Source organism: Talpa occidentalis, unplaced genomic scaffold (genome assembly GCF_014898055.3).
Source record: "Talpa occidentalis isolate TD23 unplaced genomic scaffold, MPIMG_talOcc4v2.1 talOcc4.12, whole genome shotgun sequence".
Taxonomy (NCBI): Eukaryota; Metazoa; Chordata; class Mammalia; order Eulipotyphla; family Talpidae; genus Talpa; species Talpa occidentalis.
Genome location: NW_023601212.1, coordinates 11,589,014 through 11,611,089, shown reverse-complemented (window position 1 = coordinate 11,611,089; position 22,076 = coordinate 11,589,014).

Below are 22,076 nucleotides of genomic sequence, written 5' to 3'. Positions count from 1 at the left end.
ATTTGCTCTGAAATTCCCTAGCATTATAGTTCCAGGTTCTTAATGACCTTCATTCAGGCAGTATGTTTTTTAAGTGCCTGCTGTATTCTTGGGTATAGTGGCAAGATTGACTATCTTAAAAAGCAGAACTTCAAATATTAACTGATCTTAACCTGAGATTATTTCCATGAATCTGTTACAATATGAGACTTATTTCTTAAGAAACAACAGCACCATTTTGTTGATTCTTGTTATTCGTATGCCCAGATTCCTCCATGCTTATATATCGTCAGTTGCTTCCATCCATGTGATTTAATTTTTATTACTGTTTCAATTGTTCACTTTGATTTAATGGTCATCTAAAATATGTAGATTAATTTTGATATTTATGCATGTCATTTATTTCACTCCTGAAAATAGTGATAGTGGTTTTAGCTTACCTTTACTAATTGGGTCTATACAGGCAAGTGTCCATTTTCTTGGTGTTATGGGGTCAGATCTCTGAGTTTATGTGATGATCCTTGGAAAGTTCCTTTTGGCAAAATGGATTTATTATATGAAATTCTTCCTGCACTATATTATAATGTGTGCCATGAAATCCCTTTTACTTTTTTGCAACTTAAGATGTTTTCTATTTTAAACCTAGAAATGCATGTGTATCTTCCACTTTCAAGGTAATACCTCCTCCCTCCCTTTCCTTTTGTTTATACTGAAAGTATGTGTAATTTAAGTCTAGCATTGGAATCCTGTATGCAATCATTCCATCTATATACATATAAATTTTTGCCATTTTGAGTAAAAGATACAGTTTGTCATGTACAAAACTACTATAAAGAAGATGAGTAGAAGAAAATTAATGACCGATAGAATACACAGTAGTTTTTCAAGTATACTTATTTGCTGGTATATTAATTTTTATCTCATAGGTCAAATTTTAAACACTGGTTAATATTTTTAAATAGCCTAAAAAATAAAGTGCTTAATTTTAAAAAAGTTGTCCTAACTTTATAGGAGGAAACATTTTCCACCCAACTGACAAACAGGTCAAGTATAGCAATTGGTCATATCTGTATTAAACATTGAAAAGTTTAATGGAATTAGGAGTTTTCAGTTGAATATTTTCATGTTAAAATGTAGGCAAGAGTGACCATTTTAACCATTTACAACAGCTGTCACTGCTGTCCACCTCCAGAACTTTGCCATTCCAAACAGAATGTCTGTGCCCATTCACCCCTCTTCCCAGCCCCTGGGAACCACTGTCCTGTCTTGTGAATTTGACTAGGCTAGGTAAATGGAGGTAAATGGGCTCCTTTTGTCCTTTTATCTGATTTGTTTCCCTTAGCAGAATGTTTTCAAGGTTCATTCATCTTACAGCATGTATAAGAGCTTTTATTCTTTTTTAAGTCTAAATATTCCATTGCACATACATGCCACATTTTGTTTAGACATTTTTTAGTCAATGGACATTTGAATTGTTTCCACGTTTTGACTGTTTTGAACAGTGCTACTCTATATATGGTGAACAAATTACTTAAGTCCCTGCCAATTTTTTGGAGGATGGGTGCATGTCCAAAATTGGAATTGTTGAATTGTGTAATTCTGCCTTTAATTTTTTGAGGAACTGCCAAGTGATCTTCCTTTATTCCCACCAGCAATGCAGAGGGTTCCAGTTTCTTCACATTCTCACCAAGAGTTGGTTTTTTGTTTGTTTTCACTAGTCCATCCTAATGGGTGAAATGACAACTGACTGGTTTTGGTTTTCATATCCCTATGATGTATTTCTTATTTCTCTATGATTATGAACATCTTTTTGTTTTTATTGACCATTTATACATCTTCTTTGCTGAATTGTTTTTATTAATGCTTTGTCCCTTTTTTGAGTTGTTTTCTGTTGAGTTACGAGAGCTCTTTATATGTTTTGGGTATTAATCCCTTATCAGATAAACATGTTACTGGTAATTCACCCATTCTGTGAGTTGTCTTTGCACTCTGTTGGTAGTGTCCTTTGGTCCTTGAAAGCTCTTAATCTTGATGACATCCACTTTATGTTTCTTTTCATTGCGTATGCTTTTTAGTCTTCCTGTGTTTTAAAGGAAAAAAAAATTTTGCTGGGGAAAAAAAGGTATTACTAAAAAGGTAATACAGAAGAGGTATTATGTACAGTGGCTGTGGCTGGAGTCTAGAGAGATGCGAGGCTCGCTGTGTAGACTTGAGTGGAAGCATTCACCAAGCGCTGACTTGGGAAGGAAGAGCTTTGAGGCCTGTGCTGAGGTGCTCTCACTTGTGAAGCCATCTAGTGCCTTTGGGAGTACAGTGACAGAATGGAGCAATAACTTAACTTTGCGCCAACTCATGCTGCTATGTAAAGTATAGTAGCACGTGCAGAGGATAATGAAAGTTTAATAGAGAAACTGCAGACTGTAAATGGCCTTAAGAAGGGCCATTAGAATCACTGCCTTCTGAGAATTTAAAGGAAATACGTAGAGGCAATTTGCTCTCATGTTTGCTGTAAGTAGTAATGTTTTTTCTTCTGCTTGTTTCTCTTTTGGGGCAGTTAGGACCTCCTTTTTATTTTATTCTTGATCTTCTGGGGATGGATTCGAGAACTAAAACACAAAAAGAATTAGAAATGAAAGACATCCAAGAATAAATGGATTTGATTCTGAGTTCTAATTCCAGGTCCTACATACTTTCTATACAGGTTTTATACTCCTGTACTCTTGATATTGTAAATAACTTCTTAACTTTCAATCACAGTGTTTTAGAGTATTTTTCTGGACATTTAGATTCCAGATGCATTGTCTTCCCAAAATGTAACTCCTGAGCAAGATTAATATCCAGGTACTTTTGAGTTATGAGTTATTACTTAGAATTAATAAGCTATTACTTCAGAGTATGCTTAGAAGGACAGTTTATCAGTTGCCTTTCTGCTTGAAGCCGATACTAATAATGTAGTGACTGGAAGAAACCTTGGGCTTTTTACAAACAGGTTTTAATGAGTTAGGAAAAATAAGTGCTTTCAGATCATTGTGAAGGGATTATTGTCACCAGAACAAAATTCAATGAAGATTATCTCTGTGTATACCCAATTATTTACTGGCTTTTAATGACTTTATTTGGAAATGTCTGTAGGATTTTTAAAATTGAGAATCCTATTTGATTATGCTAATCAGTTAGCTTTTGTTAGAGGTATGATTTGATTCATCTGTTTATGCCCAAGTGATATATTAGGGCTTCTTATTTTTGCTTATTTTCCCCAGATAATTCCCAATACAATATACTTAAAAATTTTTAGGCCATAAGCTTTTAAAATATTTAAAGACTTTTAATTTAAATGATCTTTTGGTAATCTAAGTTACAATTGGATTTTTTTTCTTCACTAACTTTAAAATATAATGGTGTACCTTTGGTATGTAAATTAAATGTAGAAGTTTGCAGTTTTGGAATTTGTGTGTTTTAAAAGTGTTTTTTAATCAAAAGACTAAAACCTTTCACTCTATGCAAAAGAAAATCATAATCCATGGCCTGTTTACTTTTTAATTATTTCATTGATATTGCAAATATATTATTAATAGTAACTCATTTTAATACCTTAGAACCTTTATGTTAATTAAACTACCATCTTTTCCAAGAAATATTTACTGTCTTATATAAGTATGAAAAAGTTATTTTTGGTAGGTACAAAATAAAATCACTGCTATTTAGTAGTTTACATGTATTCTTCTGGAGATTATATTTTGTGAAAACCAGACTACCAAACATTTTTATAAACCTGGAATTAGAGCCCAGAACCTAATCATTGTATAGTTTATAACATACTTTAATGTGGCATTCCAGTATAGGTTGCTGCTTTAAGGATATTTCTAATAAATTATGGGGCAATAGGTTGTAGCAAAGGTTTTGCATCAAAATGTATAGAAAATACATCCATTGGAAAAGTAGTTTTGCATCTTTGATGGAAATTATTGGCATTAATATTTTTGGAATATTCTCAAACACGAAGACTGGGAGCAAGTGTCTTCTAGATTTCTGGTGTGATATAATAAGGTAAGAAAATGTTCTCTAAAACTTATTTTCAACTATTCTATACTTCTAGTTTTTAGATAGCAGAAGTTTAAAAGGTTTTTCATTCAATGCTATTATGAAAGGAATGCTGAATGGGGAGACAAGCAGCAGGGTTCTCTCCCCATGAAGTAATAAGACTAATGTATATAAACATCTCGCATTCGTACGATCATTCTTTCGGTGATCTATAGTTTAATTACTGTTTGTGCAAAACACCATTAGAAGTATGAGATAGACCCCAAATTTATATCAGATTGTAGTTAAGAAGTTGAGACATGGACTCAGATTAAGGTGCAGACAGTAAAGTAATAAACAAGAAAATTGAGATAAACTCTGCAGAAGTTGGATAAATGAGAGGTCTCTTAGTAAGCACCAATTAACAAACAAAGGAGCATGATATTGACCTGACTGAAGGCTGGGAAATGTTTTCTTAATTTATAAAATTACAGTACCTGGGGGCATCAGAAAATAAAAGTTCATCACTAGGTAGTCTAGCTAACATTTTAGATTTGTCATCTTGGTTCTCTCTCACTAAGGAATTGTATGATCTTTAATATCAAATATAAATGTGCCAAGTTTTCATACAGTAATTGATATAAGCAACCTTTCTGGAGGATAGTATTAGCAGATCCAGTATCGAAACTTAGTGTTAACTAAGCTTTCTTACAGCCTTTTTCCTACTTTAAATATCAGAATATCCATTACCTCAAGCAGTACAGGTAGAATTTTCTTCTCATACACTGGTTTATTGGATTGATTTTTGTGAGTTTGTATAGCAATACCTTATTTCATAGTGCAACATTAGAAAACTGGGATATTGAAAAGCTTTTTGGTTATTTCTCTTTTGGAAATGTTTTTAGGCAATGAAATAGTTTATTGCCAAATTCCCACCCTTTTTTACTTAAAAAAATCTTCAACTATACTTAACAAAAATTATTTTCAAAAACACCTAAAGTTTGCACATATTATGTGGTTTTTATTGTTCGCACAAGTGACAACTTCTGTATAATATGATGGTGCATTTCTTTCAGTATATAGTGTATTTTGGAAATCATTACATCTTATTTCTGAAATATTACAGTATTTAAATGTGTTGGATTTCCTTAACTTGTGATGGGCATTTGTGTTTTTACCAGTTCTTTGCTATTATAACAAGACTGTCAAGTATTCTTGTACAGACACTGCTTGTGTTTTGTCTGCTTTGAGAAAGTGTGTTCTAGTCCAGTGATGAGGTAAGTTGATACAAGACTTTCTTGTATTTTAGGTATCTCTAAAATATATGACATTTTTTAATTTAAATGATGTAGGTGTATTTTTATATTTTAAAAAAATTAAGTAGTAATACATGCTTATTGGCACCTTTATAAGGAAAGCAGATGCTTCTCTTTTTCATACATTGAATTTCTACCTATCAGAAGATCAAATATTGCCCTTTTGCCTATAAATTGGCCTATCTCTTAAGTGATTTTCTTGGGCTACAAACGTTTCTAGGGTGTGTAGCCTAGATTTGCTTCAAAAGTTCTAATGTTAACCAGAAGAAACACTGTCCTTAGTGGTTTGCAATCTCCCTCTCTCCGTATCTTCTCTTAGATTCACATTAAATTCTGAGCTAGGTAGCAGAGAGACTCAAAAGTCTGTCCCCATCTTCACTGTTGTGTCAGCTGCCCTTGCTGCTGAGTTCTAGTTCCTGCCATGTGTTCCTGCATAGTGTTTTAGTCATGCTCAGAAACTCACTAGTCAAATTACAGATTACAGCCACTTACCCTCATCTCTTCCTCATTTTTCAGCAAATATTTTGTTTTTTACAGAAGACATGCAGGTCTTATCAGTTCAGAGCACATTTGATCGTAGCATCTGATTTGCATGCAGACAGTAGTTGGAATAGATGTGAGCCGGCATGGTGTAGAGATAAGTGCATAGGCTTTGGAGGCCCACGTCTGAGTTTGAATGGTTCGACCACTTACTAGCTGTGTGACCTTGTGAAATTACTCAGGCAAGTGAGTTAAATTCCCTCATCTGCTAGATGAGCGTAACACCGCAAATCTTGGGAGCACTTACAGTAATAATATACGTGGAATTCTTTGCTTCCTGGTTGTGTTAAACTTGTAAATAAGTAGTGGCAGCTTCTGACATTGTTATTCATCATGCTTTTCTTCATCTGTCAGTATTGTGGGTATTAGTATTTGTACCCAAGTCCTTTGGATTCCAATTTTATTTATTTTTAAAATTTTTTTAAAGATTATTTATGCATACAAGAGCTGGGGTACAGGCCAGAGATGCAGGGGAGTGAGAGGATTCACCAGAGACAGAGTGGGGAACACAACAGGCAGACTGACTGAAATGCACTGCTGAGGGGAGCAGCGGGCGAGACAGGATGTGTGTTTCTCCCTGGGCGGCCGGGGAGCGAAATCATGCTGCAGAGGCTGCGGATTGCTTCATAGTGTGGTGCTTAATCCCTTGCTCCACCAGGGAGGCCCAGGATTCCAATTTTAATATCTTCTGTTTACTTTTTAAAGATTCCATTTGTGATTCTCTTAGCAGGTGTTGCTGAGCCACATTTATTGAGTGCATGTGCCAGGCCCTGTGCTAAGAATGCAGACATAAAACATAATTTACACTCCCAGTAAACTAAATAATTTGTGCCCTATCACTAAGTAAAATTCCCTCCTAAACCTCCTCATATGGGAGTGTCACAGGCTTAGGCCTTCTCTGTCTACACTTGGCTATCTTGGTGACCTTATCAAGTGTCACTGCTTTAGATACCTTCCTTCTGTATTCTGAAAACACTCAAATCGCCAGCCAAAACCTCTCATCAGCTTCAGCTATATAGATCAGACTACTTGACCTTTCTACTTCGGTATCTAATAATCATCTCAAACTTACTGTGTGAAACCGAACTCAAGATCTTCCAAACTTGTTCCTGCCTTAGTCTCCTCAGTCAGTGAATGACAAATCTGCTCTTTCAGTAAATTAGGCCAAAACCTTGACTGCACATGATACTTTTCCTCTTATAACCCACATAACTCCAGCCCCAAACCTGCTAGGCTAACATTCAAAATGTGTAGTATAACCAGAATATGTACTTCATACATCCTCCTGGAGCTATCACTCCCATTCCACACCCCAGAATTATTAGATTACCCAGGGCTTTCCCATAAGTTTTCTTGATCTCTCCTGCTATTCTACAGTCTATTAATACAGCAGCTTTAAAAAGGTAAGTTAATCATGTCACTTCTCCTCACAGTCCTTCACAGGCAGCTCCTCTTGGACTAAAAACCACATCTCAAAGACCATTCAGAGCCCAATGCCACCTGGTCCTTTGTTCCTTTCAACCCTCATCTGCTGGTGCCCCTCCTCTCACTGACTTGATGTCACCTGGCTTCCCTGTTAAACTAGCCAGTTCTCCCATCCCTCAGCCTATATTCCCCTTTTCCCTGGAATTGCACTTAAGATTTTGCTCGTCATTTCAGTGTGATCGCTCCTTACCACCATCTGCCCCAGTAGAGTCTACCCATTACTTTTCCTCTGTATACGTGCCTTTAACATACTAGGTATTTTACCTCCTTTATATTTTGTATTGTTTATTGTCCAGCCTTTCCCACCAAACTGTAAGCTCCATGCAAGCAGGAATTTTACTGTTTCATGCAGTGATGCGTGCTCGGTGCCTGTAGCAATGTCTGGCACACCACAGATGGTCCGTATTATTTGTTAAGTGAATGGATGGATGAATTTTGACAGTGTAAAGGAAGACATGTACTCTTGGAGGGATCCAGAGAAGGCTTCCTGGAGGGGGCAGCCCCTAAGCCAGCTATAAGATGAGTTCTTAATTGGAGAGGAAGGCCATGTAGATGGAAGGAACTATATATGCAAATACATCAAGGCATGAAAAGTGTGCAGTAACTGCTCATTTGTATAGAAAAAATAAAGTTGCGATTTAGAAGGTGCCAGAAACACTAGAAGAGCATGAGGGAAAGCAGGTTGGGATGCGCCTGTGGCTCTTTGGACTGCTGGCGGTCTGGAACGCTGGTGGAATGTCATGACATTTTCCCAGGGGGAGGTGGGGGAGAGAAAGTAGGCTTACCGAATCTTAGCGAATGTCAACATTTTCAGTACTGCCAAAGGAGAGGTGAGCACTAAGGAGAGGCAGTATCGAGGGCCCTCTGGGGAGAGACTGCACAGCCGCAGGACAGAGCTGGACAGTGTCTGGTCGCCAGGGCCACCTGCACAGGAGAGGTCTGTTACAATTGGGAAAAACATACTGAAGGCCATAGAACAGAGCGATTTCCTTGGAATTAGAATAGTTTTCACTTAACTATAATATTTCCACCAACCTGTACAGAGAAGAGGAAAATTATCCATCGAGCAGTGACCTGTCAGTTCTAGGTGTCTGAAACTGACATGTCAACCCCGTTCCACACCCCTGCTCAAGTCCGTGGGGTCAGACCTAATAAAATGAACATCTCTCCATATTTACCTTCTAGGGGTGCTCCATGTGTCACATGAATGATCTAATCTGTTCAGGTAATTTCATTCATTAAACATTTATGAGGTACCTAAAGTTAGGTCACGAGGACTCATGTATAATTTAAGAAGAAAAACTGTTCATGATTTCGAGGAAGAAACAGGAATTCAGAAGTAGGGTGCTAGTGAAACAAGTGAAAGAGAGATAGCCTATGAAGATCGGGGAGCAAACCATCTTGCTAACATCTCCAAGGATGTAGAGGTCATTGTACTTGTCGGCACTTAGTTGCCCTGGCTCCCCTTTAGGGTGTAGGAACACCTCGGCATGTGTGCTGTGTTGTTCTCAATGCTGGCTTGGACACGTGTTCGAGGAAAAATGATGCCCTAGGAGTAATTTCCAGGAATCAAGCACACCAGCTGTGTGAGCGGAGGCTGATGAAGTCAGAGACTAAAGCCAACTCGGCAGAGCTGAGTGGCGATCAGGCTGCCTTAGTCTGTGGGTTAAATTCCACTTAGAATTTGAGCAACTTCTAGAGATCTCAGGATGGGGTAAGTATTCTTGTGTTTGTTCTGGAGCTGATAAAGAAATTTTGTTACTTGAAATTCTTCCTTTTAATCACCCCCTTGTTTTAGTGCCTAGTATTTACCAAGGACTGAGAAATAATAGTAAGACCAGGGCCTCGTAGTAATGAACTTACTGTAATAGCTACACAAAGAAGCAGAATAAAAGCTGCATGTTGTACTGTTAGGCTGAATCATGTGAAATTGCAAATGTTCAACCATCTTTGGTCTATAACAATATTGTGGAAGAAATAAGGACTGACTTGGGGTTGATCTGTGGAGAGAAAGGTCAGAACAAGTCTCCAAGGAGGTGGCCTGTGGACGGCCCCTGAGGGAAGAGAAGTCTACCCCCACTTCTTAAATCAGGATGGTCGGTGCAGCTGCCCGAGGGTCCAGTGAGCACCCTGGACTTGGTGGGCACCAGGCACAACCAGTCTCAAGCGCTCTCTAAAGGGCCCCCAGACATAGTGAGTCCAGTATTGCTGGTATTCTCGGATTCGCCAAGATAAGTCCGAAAATGGCTTTTCACAAAAGCATTCCAAGAATAATTTAAGTTGAAATACATTTTTTTATGTGAAATCTCCCAAATTGCATGTCAGCTATGTAAAAACTTTTGAAAATGCTTTGTAAGCCAATATCTCTACTTGTCAGAAGTGGCCCATTGGGCATCAATTTACCATCGCTGCTTTAAAGCATTCCAAGCAGAGGCAAAAGCATATGCAAAGCCCTTGAGGCAAGAAAGGGCCAGACCTGTTAAAGGAGCAGAATGTCCTTGAAGGAGGCCATGATGTCCAGAGCTGGGCGAACCAGAGGAAGGGGGAGGGGTGTGAGGTGGAGCTGGAAAGAAACTTCCTAAGCCATATAAGAAGCCTGGTGGGTCTAGGACAAATGTCCCCTGGGTAGGGTGACTCTGGAGGACAGATGCTTCGCTGTTGGAATTAACTGGGAAAACGCAATAGACGTTTGAGGAACAGACATAAAAATTCAGTGTGTACTGAAATGGCTGTCCTGAGGCTCTTTTCGTGTGTCCTGGAAGGTAGCTGGCCTGTTCCATTTTGTGGCTCAATAACCTGCCCAAAGGAGGCCATAGTGGCACAGTCTGTATTGGGAGGTGTGTTGTCTTTGAGTTGGAATTACAGACGGAGTCGAAATGGGATCTACTGTTAGGGGGAGGTAAGGAAAAGAGAGGACCCCTTTCTTTTGAGTGACTGTTAAAGCCTTTGAAATAAAAAAAATTGTGCTCCAGGGATCTGAGATAGCTAAAGGAAAGTGAAATTCAAAGAAGTAGACATGGATGTGGATAGAAATAGGATTTTTGTCACCCAGTAAAGTGCTGGATAAAATATTTTAGATACTAAGCAAGACTTCACACTGAACTGTCTCTGGAAAAAAGGCAGGAAGTTGGCGATCGGAGGGAGGAAGGCTGGAGCCTGGAGAGTGTCTGCCTGGGGAGGAGCAGGGCAGTTTGTAGATGGCTCTAGGAAGAGATTGCTAACTCAGGGCTTGAACCAAAGCGACAGAGTATTTCATTATAAATCACCAGTTCTTTGTCACTTAAAAAATTTGGAGAAATCAACATTTTCCAGATGCTGTACGTTGGTTATTTGACTGACTTTTTAGATAAAAATAGCACTGATTTAACTTTCCCTGGGATTCTTTATTAGATTTTAAAATTAAATTTTGGCATTTAAATGAAATTAATATTTTTAGGAGAAAAACTACAGATTGCTCATGTTCTATTTTTATTAGTAGATTTTAATTATGAATAAAAGCAGGATTTGGCAAACTTTTCTATAAAGGTCTAAATATAAAATATTTTTCACCTCGGGGGTCAAACAGCCCTGGTCACAACCACACAGCATGACGGTCATAGTTCAAACACGGCCATCTGTGTGTGTGAAAGGGTGTCCCATGCCTTCCGGGAGACTTGCCTTATGAATGCTGAGATCTGATTTGGGGATAGCCGTTACATGTCATGGAATTTCTTCTTTTGATTAAAACATGTTGTTTACATCACAGTTGCTACCTAAATAGGGAAGTGGCTGGATTTGGTTCATGAGCTGATCGCTGAAGAACTTTAAAAAGTCACGTTCTCCAGTGGCCAGTGGCCTGGCCTTCTGGGATATCTAGAATTTTGGTTGTTGTAATTAAGAGATTTTCCCACATCCCACTCGTGGTTTGATACACTTCTACTAGTGGTTCTTGACCTGGAACACATCAGAATCACCTGGAAAGTCTAGAAAGGCAAATCGCAGGCCCACTCTGGGCAAGCCTGGCACAAGTCTCTGAGCCTCAAGCATCTGCCTTTTGACAGGTGCCTTTTCCCTGGACCAGCTGAGGGTCCCCACGCTTTGGGAGAGCAGTGTCCGTGGGGTGACAGCTGACATCACTACCTGAGTGGTTTCTTTGAGGCCTTTCAGATTTTAACAGTTCAAAGACCAAAGATTCTGAGAACCAAATTATTATTTGCCTGTCTATTGTATAATTCCTCCATCAACTTCTAGCTGCTTTAAACACCTGAAAATTAGAGATCATTTTACAACCATGTTAGGGGAAGAAATTTGACTAGAAATAATTATTATTATAGAACATGTATTTTGTCCATATATACAAAGCAGACAATTCATGTGTCAGTTTTAAGACAAGAACATTGCTGGTAATGTTGGTGTTCTGTATACCCCCTCCTTTATCACATCATCCTTTGATTCCTATTGTTTGTACCTACAAGCAATATAATGGCATGTGAACTTTAGTTTTGCACACTCATTCATGTGCACACACACACATACCACTTGAGGTCTGTAGGTGTGCTAATTTTCACACTGGAGTGTAGGCGGTTTATGAGTTCATTATGATTTAGCCATTCCCTCGGTGATGGACACTCAGATTGTTTCCAGCACTTTTTAACTAACAACACAGCCACATGCATGTCTGTCACTGGACGTGGCTGAGACCTAGGGAGGGGGAATTGCTGCTTTCCAGGGTCTGCCTCTTTCACTTGACCATGTAGCCATCAACTTGTTTTCCCAAGTAAGGATATAGCCACATCTTCACTACACTTGATATCACCAAATATTTAAATTTTCACCAATTTGATGACCTTAAAATGGTATTTTTTGAAATGGTATTTTGCTGTGCTTTTTTATTTGCATATTTGTGATTTCTACTGTAGTTGGGAATTGTTCTTATCTCTCCAGGTTTTGGATGTTTTCTCTTCCTTTTAATGACTCTTGCTTTCTTGTTTTCTGTTAGCTTTCTTATCTTTTTTTTTAAAGATTAATTTATTTATGCATACAAGAGCTGGGGTACAGGCCAGAGATGAGGGGGTGAGAGGATTCACCAGACAGTGTGGAGAGCAGAACAGGCAGATCCACAGAAATACACTGCTGAGGGGAGCAGTGGGCGAGACAGGAGAGGTCTGCTGTGCCATGTGGGCTGCTCCCTGGCAGGCCGGGGATTGAAGTTGTGCAGCAGAGGCTGTGGATTGCTTCATAGTGCAGTGCTCAACCCCTTGTGCCACCAGGGAGGCCCAGCTTTCTTATCTTGTTCTAATTGGTTCACAGAACTTCCAGTTACTGATATTTTGCCATTTAAATGTTTTACAACTATTTCCTTCCATTGTGCCTTGTCTTTTCACATTTTCATAATTCTCTGGTGGATAATGTTTTAAATTTTATTATAGCTTCATTTACAAACCTGTTTTGGTATTTGTAGGAACTCTTTTGTGTATGTATCTTTTTTTTAATTTATTTTTTTTATGTTGAAAACATAAGAAAATGTGTATTTATTAACATTAGGTTCCAGGCAGAATTAATGTGTTTTACACTTGGGTTAATGTAAGACAGTTTTTGTATATGATTGTATCTGGAAAGCTGGCAGCTCCGTATATTCTTCTCTACTTCTTTTTTTTTTTTAAATAAATTTTATTTTTATATTCCCCATACAATTGCAACCCCCCCATTATGACCCCAATCCCTCCCCTCCACCCCCCAAAAAGTGTCTCTGGTTCATAGTTTTTTGTTGATTTTGATTTTCACTTTCTTATAGTTATTCATTTTCCTGGTCCCTTATTTAAGTTTTCTAGATTCCTGCTATGAGTGAGACCATCCGGGATTTTTCTTTTTCTTTTTGGCTTATTTCACTGAGCATGAAATCCCTTCCAGCACCATCCATGTTGTATGTATCATTTTTAAGAATACTTTAACATATTTAAGAAATTCTTCCCTACCTTGAGGTCCAAAGATATTCTATATGCTGAGAGCTTTGGGTTTTTAGACTATCTTCTAAGTTGTTTTTTTTTTTAAATGCACTTAAGTCTTTAGTACAGCTAGAAATAACTTTAGTATTTTGTATTTTTAGATTCAATTTATTTCCTAGCACATGTTTAGCTGTCTTTTTTTTAAAGATTTATTTTATTTATGCATCCAAGAACTGGGGTATAGGCCAGAGGTGTGGGGGGTGGTGGGAGGATTCACCAGAGACAGAGTAGGGAGCAGAACAGGAGGATTGACTGAAATACACTGCTGAGGGGAGCAGCGAGTGAGTCAGGAGAGGTCTGCTGCTCCATGTGGGTCAGCTTCCTAGCCAGGGATCAAACTCCTGCAGTGGCTGCCAGTAGCTTCATAGTGCTGAGACTTAAACCCTTGCACCACCAGGGAGGCCCCTAATGATTAGTTGTCTTGACACCTAATTCCATAGTTTGTCCAATATGATGCTAAACCTTGCCTATAGCAAGTGTGCACAGTATCGCCTCTGTTGTGTTCTGTTCAACTTGTGTATGCCAGGTCAATACCATTGTCTTAATTCCTGTAGTCATCGCTTTATAGCTCGTCTTAGTGTATGCTTGAGCTTTCTTTATAGATTTCTTCACTTTATTTTGATGATAAACTCCTGACTAGTTGTGGCCCTTTGTTCTAACACAAAGTTTAGAGGTAGTTTAAATTGTAAGGGGAGAGGAGGGAACCTCTTTGGTTGGAAATATATTAACTAACTTGGGAAGAGAGAGTACATCTGTACAACATGTTACATGATCCCATTTATTGATATCTTCCTTAATGCTTGTCAGTAAAGTTGTTTAAATGTTTGCATCAAGATCATATATTTTCTTTTGTTAAATGTATTATTAAGCACTCTTTGTAAGAGTTATATTTTGAAGACTTTGTATGGCTGGTGTATAGATACGAAATTGATGTTGTTTGCTGACCTTATATTCAGGAACCTTGCACGTTTGTGTTCCTGAATAACTTGCTATATGTCCTCACCAATGACTTGGCGCTCCGTGAGTCCTGCACACCTGTATTGAGAATATCCTGCCCCTCTGATTTGTATGTATCACCCTACATTCCCCTTCGAGGGGTGCGGTCTACAATCAAGGTATTTTAATCTCGTAGCGCCACCTGGTGGCCATCCTTGGAAATCGCTGACTTTCTCTTTTAGGGAAATGCGCATAGATTCCTCTGCAACCCCTCACTTCTTTTTTATTTCTTATAACTTACATTTATCCACTTTAAGCTCCTTTCTCTTGTTCCTCAAATTTTTCTCGTTGGACTGATATAAATCATTCTCTTTTCCAGCCTTTGTTCTTTCTCTTCCCCTTGCTTCTTTATGAGTATAAACCCACTTCAATCATATTTATTCATGGTGAGAGTCTTGCTGGTGACTAAGGAAAAAATACAACAACACATTCTTATGTTATTTGATATAATAAGGTGTCAGTTCTGCTAACCTTCAAAGTCCTTGAAAATACTTAAAATTACCTTGAAAATGTTCTTAAACTTCAAGTACTGTTTAATCATCTTCTAATTCTCCCCAGTTTAATAGCAAGCTCGAGTGTTAAAGAAAAATCATGAAACTGTTATGTTTCATTTTTTCTCTGTTCCTTTGTTACCAGCTTTGACAACTTCGGGGTTTCTCTATTTCATTCACTTTTTCACTAGGGGTTAATCTGCTTTGGAAAGGAGCTGCCATTCTTAACATGGTTGCTCTGGGAAACAGCTCACTAAAGATGCCCTTTTGGTTCATCGTCCATTTATGAGATAGAGTTTGCCAGTAACTTCATTTCTAATTGCTTAACCCACAAGCATGGAAAAAAGTAGAAGCAATATTCTCCCGGTCAGAGAGCTGACACCCGGACAAGCTTGGCTGGCTTAGCAATGCCAGTGTTAACTCCGTGTCTGGTGTCTCTGCAGGTGAGAATGGCAGGTGAGTCAGCTGAAGACCACAGACCAGTGACAGTTGGGCTGAAATTGATCTGTTTAACCACTGTGTTGCAGGAGAGCTAGTTTTTGCTGTTTGTTTGTCATAACCCACCCCGGTCTTTTAGTGGGCAGGTCTAGCATACGGGAGATGCACTTACTGATAGCGACTATCAATTTCAAAGAGGACACCACAAAGTATCTTGGGCCCATACATCTGGCGGTGCCTGAAATCCACTGTCACAGAACCTTGGGTGAAGTGTGGATTCTGACCTGCAGCATGGCTCTGACATCCACAAAGCTTGATGCATGGCTTCGAGATCTGTCATTCTCCTGAGACTGGCTAGTTTGTGAACTCTAGCCTTTATGTAAAAGGGGGGATTTAAAAGTATTCTTTCCACTTTGTAGTAGTGGCGATTCAAAAGTGGACTGAAAAACAGTGAGAGGTTAAGGATTAGGAAGGTGATGACTTTGGCAGTTTGGTTACCAAGCAGACCCTTCAAAATCCAGAGCGAGGAGGGCCTGCTAGCATTCCACACTACTCGGCTTCCTTCTGTGTCCTTTTGTTAAACCCTTTCTAACCTCTGGATGTCTCTTTTGAAAGGTGGGGACCCAAACTATATGCATTGTTCCAGATGCGTTCTTGCCAAAGCAGTATAAAGCAAATGTAAGAGAAAGAAGGCGCTTCCCTCACCAGGTAAGCACAGCTGCCCGCCGGCCTCGGACCTTCTCCTGCAGTCTGTGGGCAGGCCCAAACACCTGAAACCTGCTCATCCGTAGTGCAGAGACTTGGGCTGGTGAATTCCCATTCAAAGGAAAGGGCCGGGCTCAATCCTTCAAGCTACCTCCCCGCCTCCCTACTTCCCCACATGGTCTTTCTCAGTTTAGATCTCTTGGGGTCTTTGCCGACCCACAGCGTCTTCCTCCAATTTAATAATTTTGAGAATTTGGCTGTAATCTTTGCAAACCGATTGGACATGCCACTTTAGGAATGCCCTGCACCTCTGTGAAAGAGCCCTTCTCTGTGGAGTATTAAAGTACAGGCTCACATGTGTGACACTTGCATGCTGCTGAAGGGAGTTTTTTTTTTTTCTTACAAATATTCAAATATACTTAAAAACAGAGCTCTGTACTTACATATGGAGTAGAAGAATTCCAGCATTGGCTCAAAAGCCAAGTTACTATTATGCATCGATCTCCATTTGGAAACATTTAAAAATTATTGATCAGCATAATTATCATAACAGGCTCTCTTAAAATTCTCATTTTTCTGGCAAACTATTTTGACCAATCCCTTTTCTAAATAAAACCACAGCAATGCAGTTTATCTTGTAGATCTGAAAGGGTACTTTGCATTCCTCCAGTTCTAGAAACTCAACTTTAGCTAGGTGTGAACATATTTGAGATTTTTAAAAATCTTTTAAAGGACAGGCTTATTAGGTAAAGGAGACAGGAAAAAGAGAGGCACCTGCAGAGTCATAGGTGGGCAGGAGAGCTGCCTGTATTTGAGATATTTTAAGATGTGAAATAAATATCCACTAGAATAATATTTACATTTTTTCATGTGACAGTAAAAAGTGGTCATAATATGTTCAGTGTAGCTGGAGAACTTCTGGAAATTATTTCCTTCTCCGACCTGAAATGAGTATCAGGTCAGGCAAGAATCCTTCTGACATCCCCTGCCACCACCACAGCATTTCGCTGTTTCAGAATCCACTTGAAGGGCTGTGCACATCTGTCACCACCTGCTCTCAGGCCTCGTGCAAGGTGTTAGTTTTATTCCCGATATTTGAAAACCCTCGGCTAAAGCTCATTCCATAGATGGTCACAGACCACAGTCTCGGCTCTTCTTTTTCAAACCATTTCTTCCAGCGCAGGAATTTATGTAACTCTTCCCATTTTGTTTGCTGATTGTTTAATCCTCCAAATTAAAATTTGCCCGATGTTTTGCAATTTTTTCCTCTTTGATTTTTCAACTGATAATGTTTTTGCCTTTTAGAGCAAATCCTTTGAGTGAGTTTGACTGTGCTATTGTCGTCAGAAGTAGGAAAAGAAAATTTCTGCATGACTCACCAGAAATGTCAAGATGAGACAGAGACTTTGAATTACCTAGAGATGAGTTTATTAAAGGGTCAAGGGAGTGGGCAGTCGTCACATCCTTCAGCTTGAATGGGACACTGTTGGCAGCCTCTCAAGGACACAGGGCCCTCCAGAGATGATGTTAATGTTACTGACCCAGGATAAAGGCAGGCACTTTGGAGTCATTTTCTGGCTCTTCTCCCCGACCCCGGGGCTTCTCCATCAGAGCTTCCTCCTTGAATTGTCTTCCTTGTGACCGGGGCAGGGAGTCGGGGTGTTGGTGAAGTGGTCTTACAGCTGGTATCTGTAGCCTGGACAAGCTTCCACTGACTTCAGGCACAGAACCCTAGAGCCTCCGATGCCACCGCATCCAAATCTCCAATCAGCCCCAAAGGCCTCTGGCAATCGGGTGTTCCTAGGCCCACAGGCTGCGACCTTGAGAACTCCAGGCCTTGTGCTTAGGTTAGGAGGCCACATTAGAGAGGATCTAAAGCCCCTCTCCTAGACTCCTGGGGTGCTAGTGGCCTGAAGGGGAAGACAGCTGGTGCAAATAAGTGACCTCGTTCCTCAGGCTCATATCCATCAAGATCTGCCCAGCTGTGACATGAAAGTGAGCAAGTTCACACCGTGATCTTACAGGCATATTGTGATTCTAGGTCTGAGGCCTGCAAGGTCTGCTGTGTGAGGTTCCATCTAAGACCAGCAATGACAGCAACTGAGCACAGGTGGCAGTGGAGAGTCTCAGAGACTCTTCACTGCATTTCCTTAGCAGCTTCCCATTTCCTGTCATGACTCAAGCTTAGAAAGCATGGAGTGGGGTTCAGGGTAAGAGGGTCAGTCCCTTGCAACCCCATTTGGATATTTAAGTTTCACTTTCTTTGCCTGACTTTCTTGTCTGCTCTCTATGTCTTCACGCAGGTCCCTGGCATCTGACACAGGGCGAGCTTTCGGATCAGGGCCGAACAAGACACTGTCGCTCTGAAAGTGTACCCCCCACGTCCAGAGTCCAGGCGGCACCAACGGACACCTGCTCCCCCCAGGGCTCCTGCCCATGGCTCTCTCCACATCTCAGTGTACTGTTGGTTTTCCCTTTCTTGCTATTCTGTCTCTCTCCAACCCCCCTCGACTGTCTTTCCTGGGGACACACCTGAGGAAGATGGACCAGGACCTGGGAGTTCTGCATTCCCCTGTAGTCCCAAGCCAGCACCCCCGCACCTGTCTTCAAGGTGCCATCATGAGATGCCTGAAGGCATCAGCTTCTCAGAACCCACCTTTTTTCTGCATGACTAGCTTGTAAGGAGGGACCTATGGAGAGCATTTTCAGGAATTTTCCATTTTTCAAAAAAAAGTAGGTGATTTATTTTTGGCTTGGAACTGAGAGCGACCTCCACGGTGTCCTCTCTGTTGATTCGGGCAACTATGGAATCTGGAGGAACTGATGCAACATTCCCTTTCCTGTCTGGGCTGTTTGTATAATTGTATATAAATGTAGCAATAAATATATTCTAACATCAGCTTGGGTTTTCCTTTCCACTGGATTCTGCGGGTTGGGAGGTACTACCTCAGTTCGTTCTCGAGGGCTCTCCTCCTGATGGGTGGTGGCACTCTAGGCCCATCTTTGGTTCTTGTCCTCTCAGATTGCACAGATGATTGGTTCCCCTGAATTTGACAGGTGGTCAGAGAAAGGAGGTTGCAGAGTACAGTGGCCCCCTATCTGGGTGTGAAGTGCCATTATTAACTCACCTGGTGGCACTGCTTCTGGCACTCTGGAGCTTGGTGGATTGGGTGACCGTTTGTGACATGTGTCAGCTGTTTAACCAGTCACTCATACATCCTTCAGGAACCAGTGTGCTGGGATTCTACAGCCGGAACTGACCCACTGGTCACAAAGTTACCCTTCCACGATTTTCAGGAAAACCACATGAAATAGGCCAACATGACGCTGAATTTTCCATCTGTCCCTGATGTGTTTCAAGGGCACTAAGTAGATCTAGTCTTTTAGGAACAGTCTCCTCTTAAAGGACACACATGAACATAAGCAAATAACCTCTCTATTAAGCAGCAGTCATGCCAAATCGTTATTCATAAGCTGCTCTCAAATAACTCAAATTGTTTATTTGAAAGCTTTGGTTATTGGCTTTTTTAACTTAGCAAAGGCTATTGGCTTTTTAAACTTGCTTTGTTGTGGTTTCTTACCAAACAGCTGTTTCTCAGGTCTCCCTAGGTCATCAGTGGAAGCTGGTGGAAAGACACTCATCACCAGCCCTGGGAAAGCTTGGTGGAGCTGGACAGTGGGTGACCTGCGGCAGGACACCCGAGAGAATATTTCTGGTATGAAAACAATATAGAGTGGAGGGATGGAGGAAAGCATCCCCTGAGCTTTTCGAACACTGACCAGGAAACTATCTGAACAACTGTGCGGGATCTGCTCTTGCTCTCACCTTTGAGGATCCATCAGAGAGCCTGAGGGTCAAGGTCAACAGATAAGGAAGCTGAGCGTGGGCTGCGGCCTCCCACAGCAAATGCCTGGTTGACACCACCAGACAAACCTTGCTCTGGCTGGGACTGGTGAATCAGGGGAAATTATTTCATAATTTGGTGACTCAGGGGAAATTATTTTATAATGCATCAGTGAACCCCAGTCATAGAAAATGCTATATAACCAGAAGTTCATGGGCCTGTTTCTGGGACTATGGAGGACAGAATTTTCAAGCAGTGGAGGTTAAATCCGGGACTGGACTGGGCTTGGGCCTGGGCCTGGGACTGTCTGGGGCTCTGGGCCTACCCCTGCCCCCTGCCCCTGCCCCTACTTCGCGGTTGGAGCCTGGACAAGTCCCTCTAGCTACAGGGCCTCTGATTCGTCTGCTGGAAAATGAGGTGTTGGGCTAAATGATTTCGAGGAGACTTTCTGTTCCTTGACTCTCTCCTTTGGGAATGGAGAGTAGTAAACCTTTAATGCTAAAGAGAAATGTCTCGGAATGGCCAAGATAGGCTCCTGAGAGGCAGAAGAGACGCCTGATGATCACTGGTTTTCAGATACAAAGAAAAAGTGCATTAAGGCCCCAGCCAGCCAGACCAGCCGCAAATCAACCCCCTTTCCGGGAAGCACGGTCAGCTCTCAGCTTCCCTGCTGACGGCTGGATTTCCTCTCTGGCTTCTGCCCCATCCAGTGCCACTGGGGCCGATGGGTGTGGGGGAGTAGAAGCTGCAGGAGGAGGAGCCCCTCAGAGGGGACAGTGCCTTGGGGAGCGCCCTTGGCCCTTGTAAACACTGGGGCTCAGTTCTGGTCCAGCAAAGTAGATGGGGGTGCAGTGATCCAAAAGGGAGGAAAGTGAATCACATCTGTGCACTAACCATCTGAACTTAAGCTTAACACTTTGGTGGCGAGCGTTTCCCGCCTTCAGCATAGACATAGCCCCTGGCCCTCTGCCCCCTTCACTCCTTTCCAGGGAGGGGGTGCGCTGCCTGGTGGGTGGGTTTGGACAGAAGCCGGTGTGCCCTGGTCACCCTTAGGGGGCTGGGTGCCTCAGGACAAGGGTCTGTCCAGTTGGGGTTCAGTATTAGGAAGCCCAGTGGCCATAGGAGTAGCCCACATTGTGCAGTCCTGGCTTCCTGGGTGGTGAAGGTGCCGTTAGGGCCCTTCCCTTAGGGCCGTCACCTGTTTACCTTTGCAGTTTTCCTCCTCAGTGGGTCGACACGGTGCCTCTCACTCTGAAGTGCATGAGAACCAGCTGGAGGATTTGCTGACGCAGATGCTGGATGTGGAATCTGACGCCGTGCACCTGAACCTGCATCCTGTCAGACACCAATGTTGCCGCAATAAAAATTCAACAAACAAACAAACAAAAATGGAGGCTGGGCTCTCCCAGCCCCCTGTTTCTGATTCACAGGTCAGGCACGGGGCTCAAGAATTCACATCTCTAACAAGCTCCCAGGTGAGGGGGGGCTGCTGGCCTGAGGACCAGACTTTTAGACCCGGGAGAGGTGGTCTGAGGCGAGTTCTATTCATCATCAGTCCCTGCATCTCAGAACTGAATGTTCTCAAGGCCTCTGAGTCAGCAGCGTCCTTTGCTAAACTGGGCCGGCAAACATCTTTGGTCAGTATGAGTAACTCTTCCAAATCAATATCCTCTTCTAGCCCACGGCCTTGGGGAGAAACAAATGGTTATGGATTATACTCATTTCTGTTCTAAGCAGAACATGAGATGAATCGATGCCAGCCATAAATCAGCCCTGCAACGCCGGTTTGAAAAGCAGAGTCTACGATCTGCACACAACAGACATCTAACCGGGGCTTTTCACAAGCAGGGAAGCTAGTGAGTTTTAACCCTTTCCACTGAGATATAAACTACGGGCATTTGCAAACAATGGGCTGAGAGGCCTGTCTCAGAAACTGAATGTGCGGAATCAGACACGACATTCCTCCCAAAGTCCCCCTTCCCTGGGAGAGAGATATTTGGCTGGTGTGGTGCTTTCTCTAACCGGATTCACCAGAGACAGAGCAGGGGACAGAACAGGCAGACTGATGAAATCCACTGCTGAGGGGAGCAGCGGGCGAGTCAGGAGAGGTCTGCTGTGCCATGTGGGATTCTCGCCGGCAGGCCGGGATCGAATCGTGCTACAGAGGCTGCAGACAGCTCCACAGGCGCGGCTGTACTCAACCACCTGCGCCACCAGGGAGGCCCACAAGTGCATGACTTTTTTTTTTTTTTTTTTGGTGGGACCCTCGCCGGTGGC